Source organism: Hibiscus syriacus, unplaced genomic scaffold (genome assembly GCF_006381635.1).
Source record: "Hibiscus syriacus cultivar Baekdansim isolate YM2019G1 unplaced genomic scaffold, ASM638163v2 tig00111783_pilon, whole genome shotgun sequence".
Lineage (NCBI taxonomy): Eukaryota > Viridiplantae > Streptophyta > Magnoliopsida > Malvales > Malvaceae > Hibiscus > Hibiscus syriacus.
Genome location: NW_024063178.1, coordinates 2,189,546 through 2,205,681, shown reverse-complemented (window position 1 = coordinate 2,205,681; position 16,136 = coordinate 2,189,546). Strand labels below are relative to the sequence as shown.

General features: G+C 37.7%; 2 long non-coding RNA genes across 2 annotated transcripts; both read left to right on the top strand.

Annotated features, from left to right (window-relative positions):
• The first annotated feature begins 290 nt into the window (after window positions 1-290).
• LOC120170556 lies at window positions 291-14,632 on the top strand. Its single transcript, XR_005520786.1, has 4 exons — window positions 291-337; window positions 1,098-1,243; window positions 10,279-10,281; window positions 14,617-14,632. It is a non-coding gene; the product is annotated as an uncharacterized LOC120170556 (long non-coding RNA).
• Window positions 1,725-2,969, top strand: LOC120170555. Its single transcript, XR_005520785.1, has 4 exons — window positions 1,725-1,839; window positions 2,004-2,077; window positions 2,531-2,623; window positions 2,938-2,969. It is a non-coding gene; the product is annotated as an uncharacterized LOC120170555 (long non-coding RNA).
• Window positions 14,633-16,136: the final 1,504 nt, after the last annotated feature.

Here is a 16,136-nt window from a genome sequence, read left to right as displayed (position 1 = left end):
AGTTAAGGGTAAATATCTGTTTAAATCCCTGTTTTTTTATGTGTTATTTCAGTTATTAAGGAAGTTTTAATTTCTTTTATTTTATTCCTACTATTTATAGTTACTTATAAAATTTGATGTAGAAAATAGCAACCTATAAAACTGGTACATCATACCAATTTATATGGTACATCGTACCGGAGCGATCCAAAATAAGTCTACATCCCTCGTACCGAATTTTAGGGACCTAGCGAATTGCGATCCCGTTCCACGTTCCCGTACTAGAGCGTACCGCGATCCATGTGACTATGTATTGAATACTTTTCAATTGCTTAGTGCTAAGCCGGTTGTTTATTTGGTTGGTGTTCCTTCTATTTTACTTTTTTTTATAAGAAAAGGAAGTCTCAATGTCTCATTAAAAAATCTCTCTATAACCGTCAAAATAAAAAAAGTATCTCAATGGACATTAAAACCCCCCTTCTATTTTACTTTTTTTTATAAGAAAGAGAAGTCTCAATGTCTCATTAAAAAACCCCTCTATAACCGTCAAAATAAAAAAGTATCTCAACGGACATTAAAAACCCCCTTCTATTTTACTTTTCAATGCCTCTATTTTCCTTTTCATACGGCTATAGGTAATATGTACTTGTCATCTGTTAAGTAAGGTTGCTGCTATCTTGTATGATTTTTGCTTGCTGCATCTCTAATCTATATAACTATCAGTGACAAGATTTCCCATTACTACCTAAATTATCTGATGAGTTAAATGGTATAGCCTAGTTGTCTGAATACCTCATCAATTATCAGAGTTATAAATGGTTCATAGATGAAGTATAGTATACTTACTATGGATTTTTCTAAACTATTTCAAAATAGAAAACCTGGAGCTCGTTTGCTTTACAGATTATCCTTATTTCTAGCTGCCTGGTTTTTTTGTTTAATGTTGTTGGCCCATTAACCAATTTGTGTGTTCTGCTTATTCTAATATGGGAGAGCTTCAGATGTGTCATGTTTTATAATGTTAATATTTTAGAGAAAGTAGTTTTGTTTATCTTTCATAGTTTCGGCCTTCGGGAATGTGGCAGAGATTTAGTATCATATCATTTATTCATATGAAGGTTAACATGACCGAGAAAGATTACCAAAGAAAAAAGAAAAAGTTCTTACCAAAGATTCATTCTTGGTATGCTCTCTTCCTATGTCTGTGTTTGTCTCAGTGGTTGGGATTCACATATGCTTTTTCTATATAATGCCTGGAAACGTAGTGAGATGATCACACTAATATTTAGGTTTTATATTGGCCTTGATTGAGATAGGAAAGGAGGTGTAAATAAGAGAAGCTAGAGATTACAACAAAAAATAGAGGGAACTGGGAGAAACGTAGGAAATTGATAGAGAAATATAAATAGGGAAAGACAACCAAGGAGAAATGGGGAGAAATCGAAAAATAATAGTCCATAATTCCAGTAATTTATTATTAGCACCTTTTTAAAGGTAGCAACCGGATCTTCTATAGGCATAACCCATGGAACCCTAAACTAAACTCAAATTCTATATTAAGAGTAATTTGAAGTTTTGAACTCTAATAGTTCAGCACTCTTATATTTATTAGGTGTTAGAAAAGTATTTAACCAGTAAGTGTTAAATTTGGTTTAAGCAGCTCTTGGTGTTGGAAAACTTTCTTTTTGCTTTGTGTATATCATACTTACATTCTCAATTTGAATGAGAACTGTTTATCTTTTACAGGTGCAAGAACATGGTGGTGAACCTATCATTCCTTTTAGCGGTGTGCTTGAGAGGAACCTTGCTGATTTGGAACCTGCTGAAGCTGCAAGTATTGCGAGGAAACAAGGTGCAAAGGTTAGTTGAAAATGATCTCTTTGTTATTAGGGGTTTATAATGCTTTTAGTTTGAGTTGATCAAGACTCACGGTCAGATAGTCTTTGGTGTCCTGATGTTTGACCTGAACTTTTTCCATTTTCTTTGTATTCTGTGTATATGATGCTAAATAATTTTTGTTACAGTGCTCTTCCAAAGATCATCAAGACTGGTTTCTCTGCGATTAATCTCATATTTCTTCACAGCAGGACCAGATGAGGTATCTAATTCTTTTGATCTTATTTACATATTTTGGAAAATCCTGGTTCTATTTTAAATATTAAAAATGTGTGAAGGATGTAAAGAGTATTTACTGCTTCTAAATATCATCTAAGATCATTACATGAATTTGTAGACCTTTTATGCAATGTTGTGCTCTGGATTTGTTATTTTGCCAACATACTTCCTTTTTATAAGCATGGTATCCAAGCATAAGGATCACGTCTTTTGATTTTCATAGCTGCTCACAATGATAACTCGGTACATCATAGAATACTGATGTTGCAGTATTGTAGTCTAACTGACTATCCTTATTTTGGATTCCTTGGTGCATGCAGTTGCATGTTTTAAAGCTTTCCTCTAAATTGGATCACTTATTGGACGGTTCAGTGAATTTGTCTTTGGTTTAATCAAATGATGGCATTAATAATTTGATTGTTTTCCCCAATTCCAGGTGAAATGCTGGCAAATTAGACGGCAATCCAAGGCTCCTCAAGCTGCAGGAGCCATTCATACTGATTTTGAGAGAGGATTTATATGTGCTGTGGTTGGTCTTAGATCGCGACTTGTACATTTTGAAGTGCGCTTTGGGATTATCTTCTGTGACGAACTGACAATAATTATGCTTTTCAACTGGTCCCTTTTCCCGTGCTTAATCTGTTTCATGTTCTTGGAATTTATTAAGTGCAGTTTTTCTATTGCTTAAGTTTAAACATTGAAGCTTTTGTAACGTGTAGACTGTTGTTCCTCTAACTAAAAGGACAATATTTCCTTTTACCTATACATTTGATTTTCTTACCAGCATCTACGACAACATTTATATGTTTCTGTTAGTGACACCGATTTGTGGGTGTTGTGTAGGTCATGAAATTCGAAGATCTGAAGGAGCTTGGTGTAAAGTCAATATGTGTGTGCTAAGGGGGCACCGAATTCGGTGGAATTCGGTGCCATAAATGATTTGTTGATTTTTTGGGGTAATTTTAATTTTAGTCATTGCATTTTTTAGGGTATTTACAAGATTAGTCCCTAAGCTTCAAATATAAATATCCTAGCCCATTTAGCTTCAAAATCATCCCAAAAATCATTTATTTCTCCCAATACTAGAGAGTTTTCTTGTGAGTAGTGAGTGTTTTGTAAACACCTGTAAATTTTCTCTCTTAGTAAAAGATCTGTAGTAGTCCGGAGACGTATGCAAATTGGCTGAACTCCGTTATCAATTTCGGGTATTATTTTTTCGCTTTTATTTCGCATTCGCGCTAATCTGGTTATAGGGAAATTACTTGTTACTCGTTTATTTTCCAACAACAACTGGTAATCCGAGTTCTTGGTTGTCAATTGTGTCAATTTTTTTGCGATGTCATTATTCATTACTATTCACGTGAATAGTGAATTTCGTGAATAGTAAAAATTTTGTCGGCGATACGAATTTGTCGACGGATGTGTTCTAATATACGGTGGTTCGCAAGAATTGTCAGAAACGATCCAAACGAAGCCATATTCGAGTGGGAGCGATGGCTGCAGACGAAGGGAATGTGAAAATTGAAAAGTTCGATGGTGCGGACTTTGGTTTTTGGAAGATGTAGATTGAAGATTTTCTGTACCAGAAAAATCTATATCAACCTCTCTCAGAAAAATAACCAGAGGGCATGAAGAATGAAGACTGGGCTCTTCTCGACAGACAAGCACTCGGAGTAATCCGACTGACGTTATCCCGCAATGTTGCTTTCAACATAGCAAAGGAAAAGAGCAAGGCGGGTCTTATGGCGGGTCTTATGGCGGCTCTCTCCAGTATGTATGAGAAGTCATCGGCCTCAAACAAAGTTCACTTGATGAGGCGATTATTCAATTTGTGAATGACGGAAGGGGCATCAGTGGCTCAACACCTGAATAAACTCAACACAATTACAACCCAGTTGAGTTCCGTGGAAATTGAATTCAATGATGAAGTTCGAGCTTTAATTCTCTTATCATCTCTACCAGACAGTTGGAATACTACTGTTACAGCAATCAGCAGCTCGTCAGGAAACAACAAATTAAAATTCGACATTGTTCGGGATTTGGTATTGAGCGAAGAAATTCGACGGAGATAATCGGGTGAAGCATCAACCTCCTCAGCCTTGCACACGGAGTCTAGAGGGAGAACTTCATATAACAACAACAATAAAACCCTATTCACATATGCAATGGGGTAAGGGAGAGGTAGGGTAGTAGGCAGCCCTCAACACATGGTTGAGAGCAGCTTCCGTGGATGACCTCCGGCAGTCAGAAATTAAAAAATAAAGATAAAATGCAATGCATGTATAAATAAATAAATACATAGGTGAACAGTCTTCATATGCAGTCTTTATATGCGCGTTTGTAATGGGAAGTAATCCCTACAAATAAATCTCTGCTTAAAAATCTCTGCATGTAGACAGAAAAGTAAGACCCGAATAAATTTAAAAAGAGGGAACATGAAGAGAAGGATATACAGAAGTCAACGATGGCAAGCTACGAGAATAAATAATGTCAAATGAGATAAACCTAAACTAGACAACACTACTCAGCTACCCTAGTTCTAAGCCTTCATAAATTCCAATGACAGAAACGCATAAAAAGTAAAAGTAATGGAAATTACTACAAAGGCATTAAAAGAAGACAGAGAATATACACCCTATGGATGTGTCTCGCACTACTCGGCTACCCTGGTCTTAAGTCTCCATAATTTCCTATCAGAGGTCATGTCCTCAGTAAGGGATAAATCCTTCAAATCAGATCTCAAACAGTCTTCCCACTTCCGCCTTGGTCATCCTCTCCTTCTGGCACCGTCGACTATAATCGACTCTACCCTCCTGACCGCATCCGACGGTTGTCTCCTAAGGACATGCCCAAACCACCGTAGTTTTCCATCCCTCAATTTTTCGAAAACAAGAACCACCCCCAAGGACATCCTAATAGCAGAGTTTGGTGTCATGTCCCACAGAGTCCTACCACATGCCCATCGAGGCATTCTCATTTCTGCGGCCTCTATCCTCCTTACGTGATCCTTCTTGATTGCCCAACATTCTGATCCATACAGCAGCACTGGTCTTATTGTCATTCAATAAAATTTTCCCTTAAGTTTTATAGGCACCTTCTTGTCACACAAAACTCCAGTAGCATCCCTCCACTTTAGCCATCCTGCCTTTATACGTTGTGTAACGTCATCATCTACACCCCCATCTTTATGTGTCATAGACCCTAGGTACTTGAAACAATCCTTTGAGGGGAGAACGTGTCCTTCTATGCATACTTCTACATCATCGTTTTGGTTCCCACTGAACTTTGAACATACATACTCTGTCTTTTTAATATTGATCCTTAGACCTTTTTCTTCCAAAGCAGTCTTCCAGATAGTCAGTTTACTATTCAGCTCAGTTTTTTTTTTTCAGCAACTAGGACAATGTCGTCAGCGAAAAGCATACACCATGGAACATCGTCTGGTGTCACACAATAGATGTCGTCCATAATCAAGGCGAAGATGTAAAGACTAAGAGCCGAGCCCTAGTGGAGTCTGATTTCCACAGGGAATGACTCGATGTCACCTACTGTAGTTCTGACGTATATAGTAGATCTACAGTACATATCACGAATCGCCCGGATATAAATAGTTGGGAATCGTCTCGTTTCCAAGGTCTTCCAGATCGTATCGCGGGGAACGCTATCATACGCCTTCTCAAGGTCAATGAACGCCATGTGAAGATCTCTATTTTTTCCCTATATTTCTCCATAAATCGTCAAAGTAGATGAATCACCTCCGTAGACCTGCCTGGCATAAAGCCAAATGGTTTCCGAAACCCTAGTAACTTGTCTCAACCTAGCCTCTATCACCCTTTCCCATAGCTTCATAGTATGGCTGAGTAGTTTAATACCTCTGTAGTTGTCACACCGTTGGGGGTCTCCTTTATTCTTATAGATTGGTATCACTGTAGACTCTCTCCATTCCTCTGGCATCTTGGCAGTCTCTAAAATAATATTAAAGATGTTGGTCAACCACTTAACTCCCTCTTTTCCTAGGGCCAACCACACAGTGATAGGAATTTGATCTGGACGACAGCTTTGTCTCTCCCCATCTTTCTAAGAGCCATTTTGACTTCCTCAAACCCAATCCTACTTATAGGGCAGTCATTGTCCGTAGTATGATGGTCGACTGACCCATCAACGGTACTATCTCTACAAGGAGATGCACCGTCATTAAATAAGCCAAAGAAGTAACTACCCCAAACTCTCTTAATATCATGATCTTTCACTAAAAGAACACCATTGTTATCCTTAATAAACCTAATGCTACCTAGATCATTTTTCCTATTTTTCCTGGATTTTGCAAGCCTGAAGATTTTGTTTTGTCCTTATGTTATGAGTAAGCCCTTCGCATTCGCGAATTCTATCTCTGAAAACATATTGAGTATACGATATAGATAGATAGATAGATATTTAAGAAAACAACATTATAAAAAACGATATTAATAGATATCGGTAGTTGTCCGGTCGTACCTAAACAATAATATTCCAGAGGAAAATGCACCTAAGATCAAATATTTCGAGCCGGCTTCCGTGGAAAATTCAGACTTTCTTTTTGATGCTGCGATTACATAAAAACATAAACTTTGAGGCTCAATAGCTAAATACATGGCAATTGAATCATGAGCCGAGATCATAAAGAGCATACTGCGAGTAGGAAGTGGAATTAATACTTGGTGTCTAATCTCTTGTACATTTCCGCGTATGCCTTATCCTTTACTTTAGCCACCATTTTCTTAGCTTCCCGCTTTGCCTCCTTGTATCTTTGTTTAGCTCTCGATCTTTCTTCGTCGTCATTGCATTGTAGAAACTCCTTGAAGCAAGTTTGCTTTGTCTTCACCTTAGTTTGGACTTCGTCGTTCCACCACCACGATTCTTTATGCTCCTTGACCTTCTCTGTCGACAACCCAAGGGTGTTTTTGCCCACCTCTCTGATGGAATTTGCCATAATTTTCCATAACATATATGCATTATTTGAGTTTGTAGTTCCAAAACCTGTATTAGATAAAACCTTACTCCTAAAGTCATCAGTTGTCGCTCCATGTAAGTTCTTCCAAAGGATCCTAGGTTTACCAAGTTTAGCTCTCCTATGAGTGCACCGCCCGTGGCGTACGCGGAACACCAAAACCAACAATCTGTGTTGTGATGCACATGCCTCTTCAGGGAACACCTTACAGTCAATGCAAGCCCATCGATCCCGATTTCGAACCAGGATGTAGTCGATTTGGGTATAATGTCCCCCGCTATGGAACGTAATCAAGTTCACATATCTCTTATTAAATAAGGAGTTAGTGACCACCATATTGTGTGCAGTAACAAATTCAAGCAACGTATGCCCCTCCTCGTTCCTACTACCAAAACCGAAACCCCCATGAACACCGTCATACCCGTCGGTTGTACTACATATATGGCCATTGAAGTCTCCCCCTATGAAAACTCTTTGGTCCTCCGGAATACTCCTAAGTACATCATCTAACTGATCCCAAAAGCTACGTTTCTTCCCCTCCCCTATGCCAACGTGTGTGGCGTACACTAAAAGGATATTCAATACTTCCGCTTCTATAATAACCTTAATCATCATGATCCTATCCTGGTATCTACAAACTTCAACTACATTTTCCTTGAGCCTAGAGGATACCAAGATACCCACCCCATTTCTAGAGTTATCTATGCCTGAATACCACAACTTGTACTCATTACACTCTCTGGCGCGAGCCTCTTTCCACCTAGTCTCCTGAATACATGCAAAATCTATTTTCCTATTACTAAGTATGTCAGTCAGCTCCAGCAGCCTAGCATTTACCGTGCCTACATTCAACGAACAAACTCTAAGTCTAGTCTCCTTGACACCACTCTATTGAGCCCTCCCCCTATACGCCCTATAGGATCTAAAAGAAGGACATGACCTCAAGTAATCATCTATAGCCGAAGCTAAGAGGAACTATGAAAAAGGAATCCAAAGAAGACAGAAGATGCACTAATAAAACGCTAGAGAATTGAGGGGGTACTAAGAGGCCTAGTTGGTTACTTAATAGGATTTTAAGACAAATTAACACTATCTTACTTAACTTTAGACCAACAGCTAGAAACCAATGATTGGATTTATATCTTACTTCAATTGATTTTTTTTACAAAATTCAAGATACAAACTGTTCGCTCAATAAAAAAAGCAGTAGGGTTTTCGAAGTTACTGATTTAAAGAACGAAAGATAATGGGGATTCGAGAGCGTGATTTGAGAGGAAGATCGAGATAGATATGTGTGGGAAACGACTAACTAGAAAGAGGATGCATATATTTACATAAATTAAAAAAGAATGAGAAATGGGATACCTGTCTAGATCTCTCGCTACGCTATTGCTTGCTTGAGGAGTGATGTTGATTTCCTGATTGGTGAGGGATAATGAAATGGAAGTACAGAAGCAGTAAAACTTGTCTGACCGTTCCAGGAACAGACTTAGCAGAAGAGTCTAAAATTTGTTAATTTCTCAAATCTCAAAGAAAAATAACCAACTTTTCAAGGGAAAAGGAACACAAAATCATCTATGTGAACTTATCAATCTAAAAAAAAAACCCAAAAACATACAATTAAAACAGATCAAGCCCAGATCCCAAACAGTAAAAACTAGATATCGTTAACATGAAAACATATCCAACAAAAAGAAACTAAAACAACAAATAGAAAGAATTTAATCAATCAAAACTAGAACACCTGATTCAGAGATAGATTCAGGCTTAAAGGAGGAGAACAAGCCTGGATCTGGTGAGAAGAGGAAGCTTGATGCTTTTATAACTGCGGCAAGAAGGGTCACTTTAAAAGAGATTGCCGAGCACCGAAAAAAAATATCGGCGCACTTGAATCTGTTAACGTGACAGAGAAGACAGGTGATGCCATGATTGTTCGCGTGTTGTGAGTACTATAAAATATACGCAAATAATGTGCAAGTATACACAATCGCTCAAGTAATAAAGTGATGAGTGAGTATCGTCTCCACAGGGATTGGAAGGATATTGAGTAAAGTTTATGCACTATTCTATCTAAGTATAGTTAGTCTTGATATATACAAATGTCACGGCAATGGATATGTGTATGCTGGTGAATGTGGATTGATGGTGTGATGGTGTAGCAAATGGAAATGCAGTGGCAAGAACAGATATTCAATGTTGGAAATGATGAAACGTCAAGGCAATGAAAAATGGTAAAAATAATAAATAAAAGATAAATAAAATAAAAAGAAGATAATCCTCACGTGACAAGCTTTCAATGGAATGAATGGTAGGGATTGATCTAAGAATGCTAAACTGATATCTCAGGCAGATTTAAGCTATCTGGTCTTTACTTACTCGATAGGGCTTTCCTAAAATGTTCTCACAGGAACCTAACAGAATAGGATGCCAAGGCATCTGCTCTCACTCAACGATGTTGGATAGCCTACCCTATTGATAAAGATACCCTTTTTAGTCTTTGAAATTCTATCCTAGTCTCTTCCGAGATCTAAGGGATTAGGTTATAATATTCCTAGGCCAGTTCAAAGCCCCTTGAAAATACTATAACCCATTGCTTATGAGGATCTTGTCTTGTGTTTCTTTCGAATACTTACAAGTATTTTTAGCTTAGGATTCTTCCGAACACCTAACCTTCATCTAAGAAATGGACATTTCCATGCCTCTTACAAGCCTAGATGGTGAAGCATTCATAAGCAAAGTAAATAAAAAACCAAAATAAACTTAAATATACTATTAAAATAAAGTTAAAACATCCATTAAACCAACCACCACCAAATAAGTTAGTTCATGGTGGGGTTCGAAATATCCATAGAAAAATCCACAAAATATTCGTTCCAACAACCCACAAATAAAATAAATAAAATAACAGCAAAGGGAAGTGAGAAAGAGCCTTCGACGCGCGCCACCGAAGGTCTCCTCGGCCACCACGAACCGCCTTAGCTCGCTAGCTCCCCTCGGCGCCTAGCTCGCTAGCTCCTCTCGGCGCCTAGCTCGCCACTCCTTAAAGCTTTATCAATGGAGAAAACCCAAGGAAGAAGAAAGGAAAAGGGAAAATAAAAATCTGATTTTTCTGCTACAATATGCGTATCCTTTCTTTCCCACACTCTCTTTCTTGTGAGGTGTAATATATAATAAAAATATCTAGGGGTAATGATGAGGTTGTTGGGATATTTTTGGGTGAAAAATACCCCTCATACCCCTAGAATCACATGTTGTGCATGAACATTATCCTCCAGGTGGCAGTGGTCCCCTAACAGGCTGTTACAACCATCATTTCACATGCAGAGCCAGCTGTCCACATACAGCTGTATATTTTTGTCGTTTTCTATGCCAGAAATGCCAAGGCATTTCAATATGCTTCAGCAACGTGTGATGCCGCGGCATTACTTCCCAGCTCGCCTATTTTGCTTGTTATTTCCTACACATACTAAAAACCTCACCTTCCTCTTCATATAGCACCTTAATAAAATAAAATAACACAACCACAAAAAATACAATTATATGCAGCTACATACATCTAAAATGACCTATATATACCCTTAAACAAATAATAACTTAAGTTGAAAAGGCCTTAAAATAGTCTTTTTATATAGTTATCAATGATTCTAAGCGTCAACAGTCCGATTGAATCATGTATCTTGGATTCAGGGGCATCTTTCCACTCCACCCCATGCCAAGAAATCATGGAGAACTATGTCAGTGGTGATTTTGGGAAGGTTCATATAGCTGATGATGAAACCTTGAAGATCATCGGAAGAGGAGACATTCGACTAAAGTTGGCAAACCAGACCACCTGGACGCTGAAAGGTGTGAGACATATTCCTGGTCTCAAAAGAAATTTGATTTCTGTTGGACATCTTGATGGAGAAGGATATAGCACAACCGTTACAGGCTGTGAATGGAAGATTACCAAAGGAGCACTCATCATTGCTCGTGGTAAGAAGACTGGTACTTTGTATGTAACCTCAAATTTAGAGAATATCATTACAGCCGCAGATACTGATGGAAAATCAAACCTATGGAACCAAAGGCTTGGCCATATGAGTGAGAAAGGGATAAAGACACTTTTGTCAAAAGGGAAGTTGTCGGATCTAAAGAATGTAGATGTCGGACTATGTGAAGATTGCATCTTTGGCAAACAAAAAAAAGTCAATTTTGCAAAGATTGACAAGACACCCAAGGCAGAAAAGTTAGAGTTGGTTCATACTGATGTATGGGGACCATATCCAGTTCCATCTCTTGCAAGCTCACTATATTATGTCACCTTCATCGATGATTCTACAAGGAATGTGTGGGTTTATTTTCTGAAGAAGAAATCAGAAGTCTTTGATACATTCAGAAAATGGAAGGTCATGGTGGAAAATGAAACTGGTTTGAAAGTCAAGCGGTTGAGGTCTGATAATGGAAGAGAGTACAGAAACAGTAGATTCAGAGATTTCTGCACAAACAATAAGATCAAGATGGAGACAACAGTTCCCATGACACCGCAGCAGAATGGTGTAGTAGAGCACATGAACAGAACTTTGAATGAACGTGCCAGAAGCATGAGGATACATGTCGGATTGCCCAAATTTCTATGTGCTGAAGCTATAAACACTGCAGCTTACCTGATCAACCATGGGCCCTCAGTTCCTTTGGATGGTGGAATACCAGAGGAAGCTTGGAGCAAGTGAGAAATAAACCTTTCACACTTAAGAGTGTTTGGTTGTATTTCTTATGTACACATAAATTCTGCTGAAAGAAGCAAACTTGATGCCAAGTCCAACAAATGCGTCTTTGTTGGTTATGGTGGTGATGAGTTCGGTTACCGATTTTGGGACTATGAAAATCGGAAGATCATCAGAAGCAGAGACGTCATTTTCAATGAGAATGTGATGTACAAAGACATGTCAACCATAGAATCAAGTAGTTCCAATACCGAAGCTGAAACAAAGGAATTTGTTGAGTTTGAGGAGATTTCTGGAAATGATGTTTAGATCAATCCTGAAGCAGTTCAAGAAGAACCAGGCACACCACAACTGAGACGCTCCTTCATAATTTCTAAACCAACCCAGCGTTATTCGCCTTCTTTGCACTACTTGTTGCTGACTGACAATAGTGAACCAGAGTGTTATGATGAAGCAATGCAGGTGGAGGATTCAGTCAAGTGAGAGTCTTCCATGAAAGATGAGATAGACTCGCTTATGTTAAATCAGACATGTGAATTAGCTGAATTACCACCAGGCGAGAAAGCGCTCCACAACAAGTGGATTTACATGATCAAAGAAGAGCACGATGGGAGAAAACGCTACAAAGCAAGATTAGTTGTCAAAGGTTTTCAGCAAAAAGAAGGTATTGACTACAATGAAATTTTCTCTCCAGTCGTGAAACTGTCTACAATCAGATTGGTGTTGAAAATTATAGCTGCAGAGAATTTAAATCTTGAGAAATTAGATGTAAAGACAACTTTCCTTCATGGTGATTTGGAGGAAGAAATCTATATGAGGCAGCCAGAAGGCTTCATAGAGGCAGGCAAGAAAAACCTGGTATGCAGGTTGAAAAAGAGCTTGTATGGTTTAAAACAAGCTCCAAGATAGTGGTACAATAAGTTTGATAGTTTCATGAGTAGCAGTGGTTTTACCAGATGTCAAGCAGATCATTGTTGCTACATCAAGAGGTTCGACAACAACTTTATTATTTTATTGTTGTATGTTGATGACATGCTCGTTGCAGGCTCACACATGCAAGAGATTATAAACTTGAAGAAAAAATTGTCGAAGCAGTTTGCTATGAGGGATCTGGGCGCTGCAAAGCAGATTCTTGGGATGAGGATTAAGAGAGACACAAAGTCAGGGACTTTGATGTTATCACAGGCTGAGTACATCAACAAATTACTCTCCAGGTCCAACATGCAAGATGCTAAACCAGTAAGTACACCTTTAGGTATTTATTTTAGACTCTCCAAAGAACAGTCACCAAAGATAGAGGAAGAACGTGCACACATAGTGAAGGTGCCGTATGCCTCAGCAATTGGAAGTCTGATGTATGCCATGATTTGTACTAGACCAGATATTGATCATGCAGTGGGAGCTGTTAGCAGGTACATGAATAATCCGGGCAAGGTACACTAGGAAGCAGTCAAATGGATCCTCAGATATCTACGGGGTACCACAAATAAAGCACTTTATTTCAAAGGTGGAGATACGATACTGACAGGCTATGTAGATGCTGACTTAGCCGGAAATATTGACATCAGAAGGAGCACTACTGGGTATGTCTATATTTTAGGAGAAACCGCAGTGAGTTGGGTTTCTCAACTACAAAAAATAGTTGCTCTCTCCACAACTGAAAAAAATATGTCGTTGTTACAGAAGCCAGCAAAGAGATGGTTTGGCTCCAAAATTTCTTAAAGAGTTAGGCAAGAAACAAGAAAACAATGTCTTGTATTGCGACAATCAAAGTGCTATCCATCTAGCAAAAAATCCGTCTTTTCATTCCAGGACGAAGCACATACAATTACTGTATCATTTTATCCGGTCTCTTCTGAAATATGGGATTTTGAAACTTGAAAAGATTAGTGGAGCTTAAAATCCGGCATACATGTTAACAAAGACGGTGAATACGGACAAACTGAAGTTGTGTTCAGCTTCAGTTGGCATGCTAGAGTAACAAGACCAGACATGTTGCTGCATTGATCAAGGTGTGAAGACAGATTAAAATCATTCTTCAAGTGGGAGATTGTAAAGTCAATATGTGTGTGCTAAGGGTTTGTTGATTTTTTGGGGGTAATTGCAATTTTAGTCATTGCATTTTTTTAGGGTATTTACAAGAATAGTCCATAAGCTTCAACTATAAATACCCTAACCTAGTTAGCTTCAAAATCATCCCAAAAATCATTTCTTTCTCCCAATACTACAGAGTTTTCTTGTGAGTAGTGAGTGTTTTGTAAACACCTGTAAATTTTTTCTCTTAGTAAAAGATCTGCAGCAGTCTGGAGACGTAAGCAAATTGGCTGAACTCCGTTATCAATTTCGGATATTATTTTTCCGCTTTTATTTCGCATTCGCACTAATCTAGTTATATGGAAATTACTTGTTACTCGTTAATTTCCGAACAACACTTGGAAGTGAGTGAGCAGTTAAGGTTAGTATGTCTATGAATGGTCTTGTTTCAGCTTTTATTTGTGTAAATGTCTGATGAAAATTTAGACAGAATAAAAGTAATACCAAGTATTCAAGGGGGAAAGAGAGTAACTTAACATGTGATCAAAGATGAAGTGCAAAATTTTAGGATTTAAGCTTGTTGCATCTTGAGCTACGTTGTTCATATGCAAACTTTGTTTATTTAACATGTAAAGTGTGGCTTGGTTCCATAAAGGTGCAGGGACATTTGTTAATCTCACAACATTCCCTTTTGATCAGGCTGCCGGAAAATATAGGCAGGAAGGGAAAACTTATGTCGTTCAAGAGGGAGACATAATATTTTTCAAGTTCAATGTCTCTGGAGGTGGGAAGAAGTGAAGCAAGACTGAAGCGGGGAGCACTTGCATCCCTCGTAAAGGTCAAAACCATTCACATTTTGATCCTATTTGTGTTTCTTTGCTAAATACCATCATTAGTTGGAAACATCCCCAAGAGCCGCGATAGAATGTGTTATTTATTGGGTATGCATCCTTCTGTTATTATGAGCTTTTATTTATATATATGGACATATGGGAGTAGGATAGATTATATTGACCCACAGATCCCCTGGTATTCTGTTTTGTTTTGTACGAACTTTATCATTTGCACCGCATCCAACCGTATGTACCAATTTGAATGTTAACATTTTGACTGTATTGCATAAGTTGTATTTTTGTTAAGAGCTTTTATTTAATAATTAGATGACCGCCTCTGGCGGTTGTTTAAGCTTTTCCACGTGGGTTAATCCACAAGCCTTCCTTTGTTCCAAGAAGGCTTTGTACTGACTACTACTAGCGTTTTAGCTACTGAACTGTCCTTGGTTTTTTTTTCTTTTTCTTTTCATTTTGATGATTTATTTGGGGGTAAAGTATACAAATGATCACTAATTATATTAAAATAATCTTTTTAGATAGTATAATATGATCAACTGAACTTTTCGAATGATTGTACGCTAATAAATTTTTTATCAAGTTTAATAATTATTTGAGAAGATCAATGACGATTTTATAATTCTTTAAAATTTTAAGGTTTAAATACATCTTTACCCCTTGAACTATTTCTATGTTTTTGTTTTGATAACTCAACTATTTCTTCATTTCAAAATCATCACCAACCTTAATATTTTTTCGTTTTGGTTCCATTTTTACTTCAGTTGCATTAGAACATTTAGCATAACACTGGAAAGAGTTGAGTAAAATTATAGTTAGAAATGCTATATAAAGAAGTGTTGAATTTAATAAATTAGATTTTATTATTATTTTAATTTAAAATAAGATAATAAAGCAAAGTCATTGAAGTTCGTGGAAAATTTGTCAAAAGTCTCATACTACTAATCTTATGTTTGGATTGTATTGAAAAAGGGATGAAAGAAAAGTAAGAATGGTATCCTTAGACAGTTTCTTTTTAATTTAAACAAAAAAAGGGGGGTTAAATATACTTTACTTTCCTTGAAATTCACATTTTTTAAGTAATATATATAATATGTCCAACACCTTTTTCTGGGTCGAACATTGTCCCTTCAAATGCAGCAATGTCACCAGCTTCTTCACTGCTCCATACATTAGCATTTCCTCCAAAACCCTTTCCCTAGGATGATAATTAGACACCAAATATAAGATCTTCACGCCAAGCTTAGTGGCTACATTCGAGATTTCCAGCAACTTGTTGGAAAAAACATCAATTCCTAAACCATGATACACTAAGTCCGCCCTTCCCTTCGGACATTCACACAGCAGCTTCATCACAAGCAACATTTTCTCGTATTTGAATCGGTTCGAGTCTGATAAGAGCTCAATAAGGACGCAGACAGCACCGGCTTCGATCGCCTTCAATCTGCTTTTCTTTGACGAATGCTA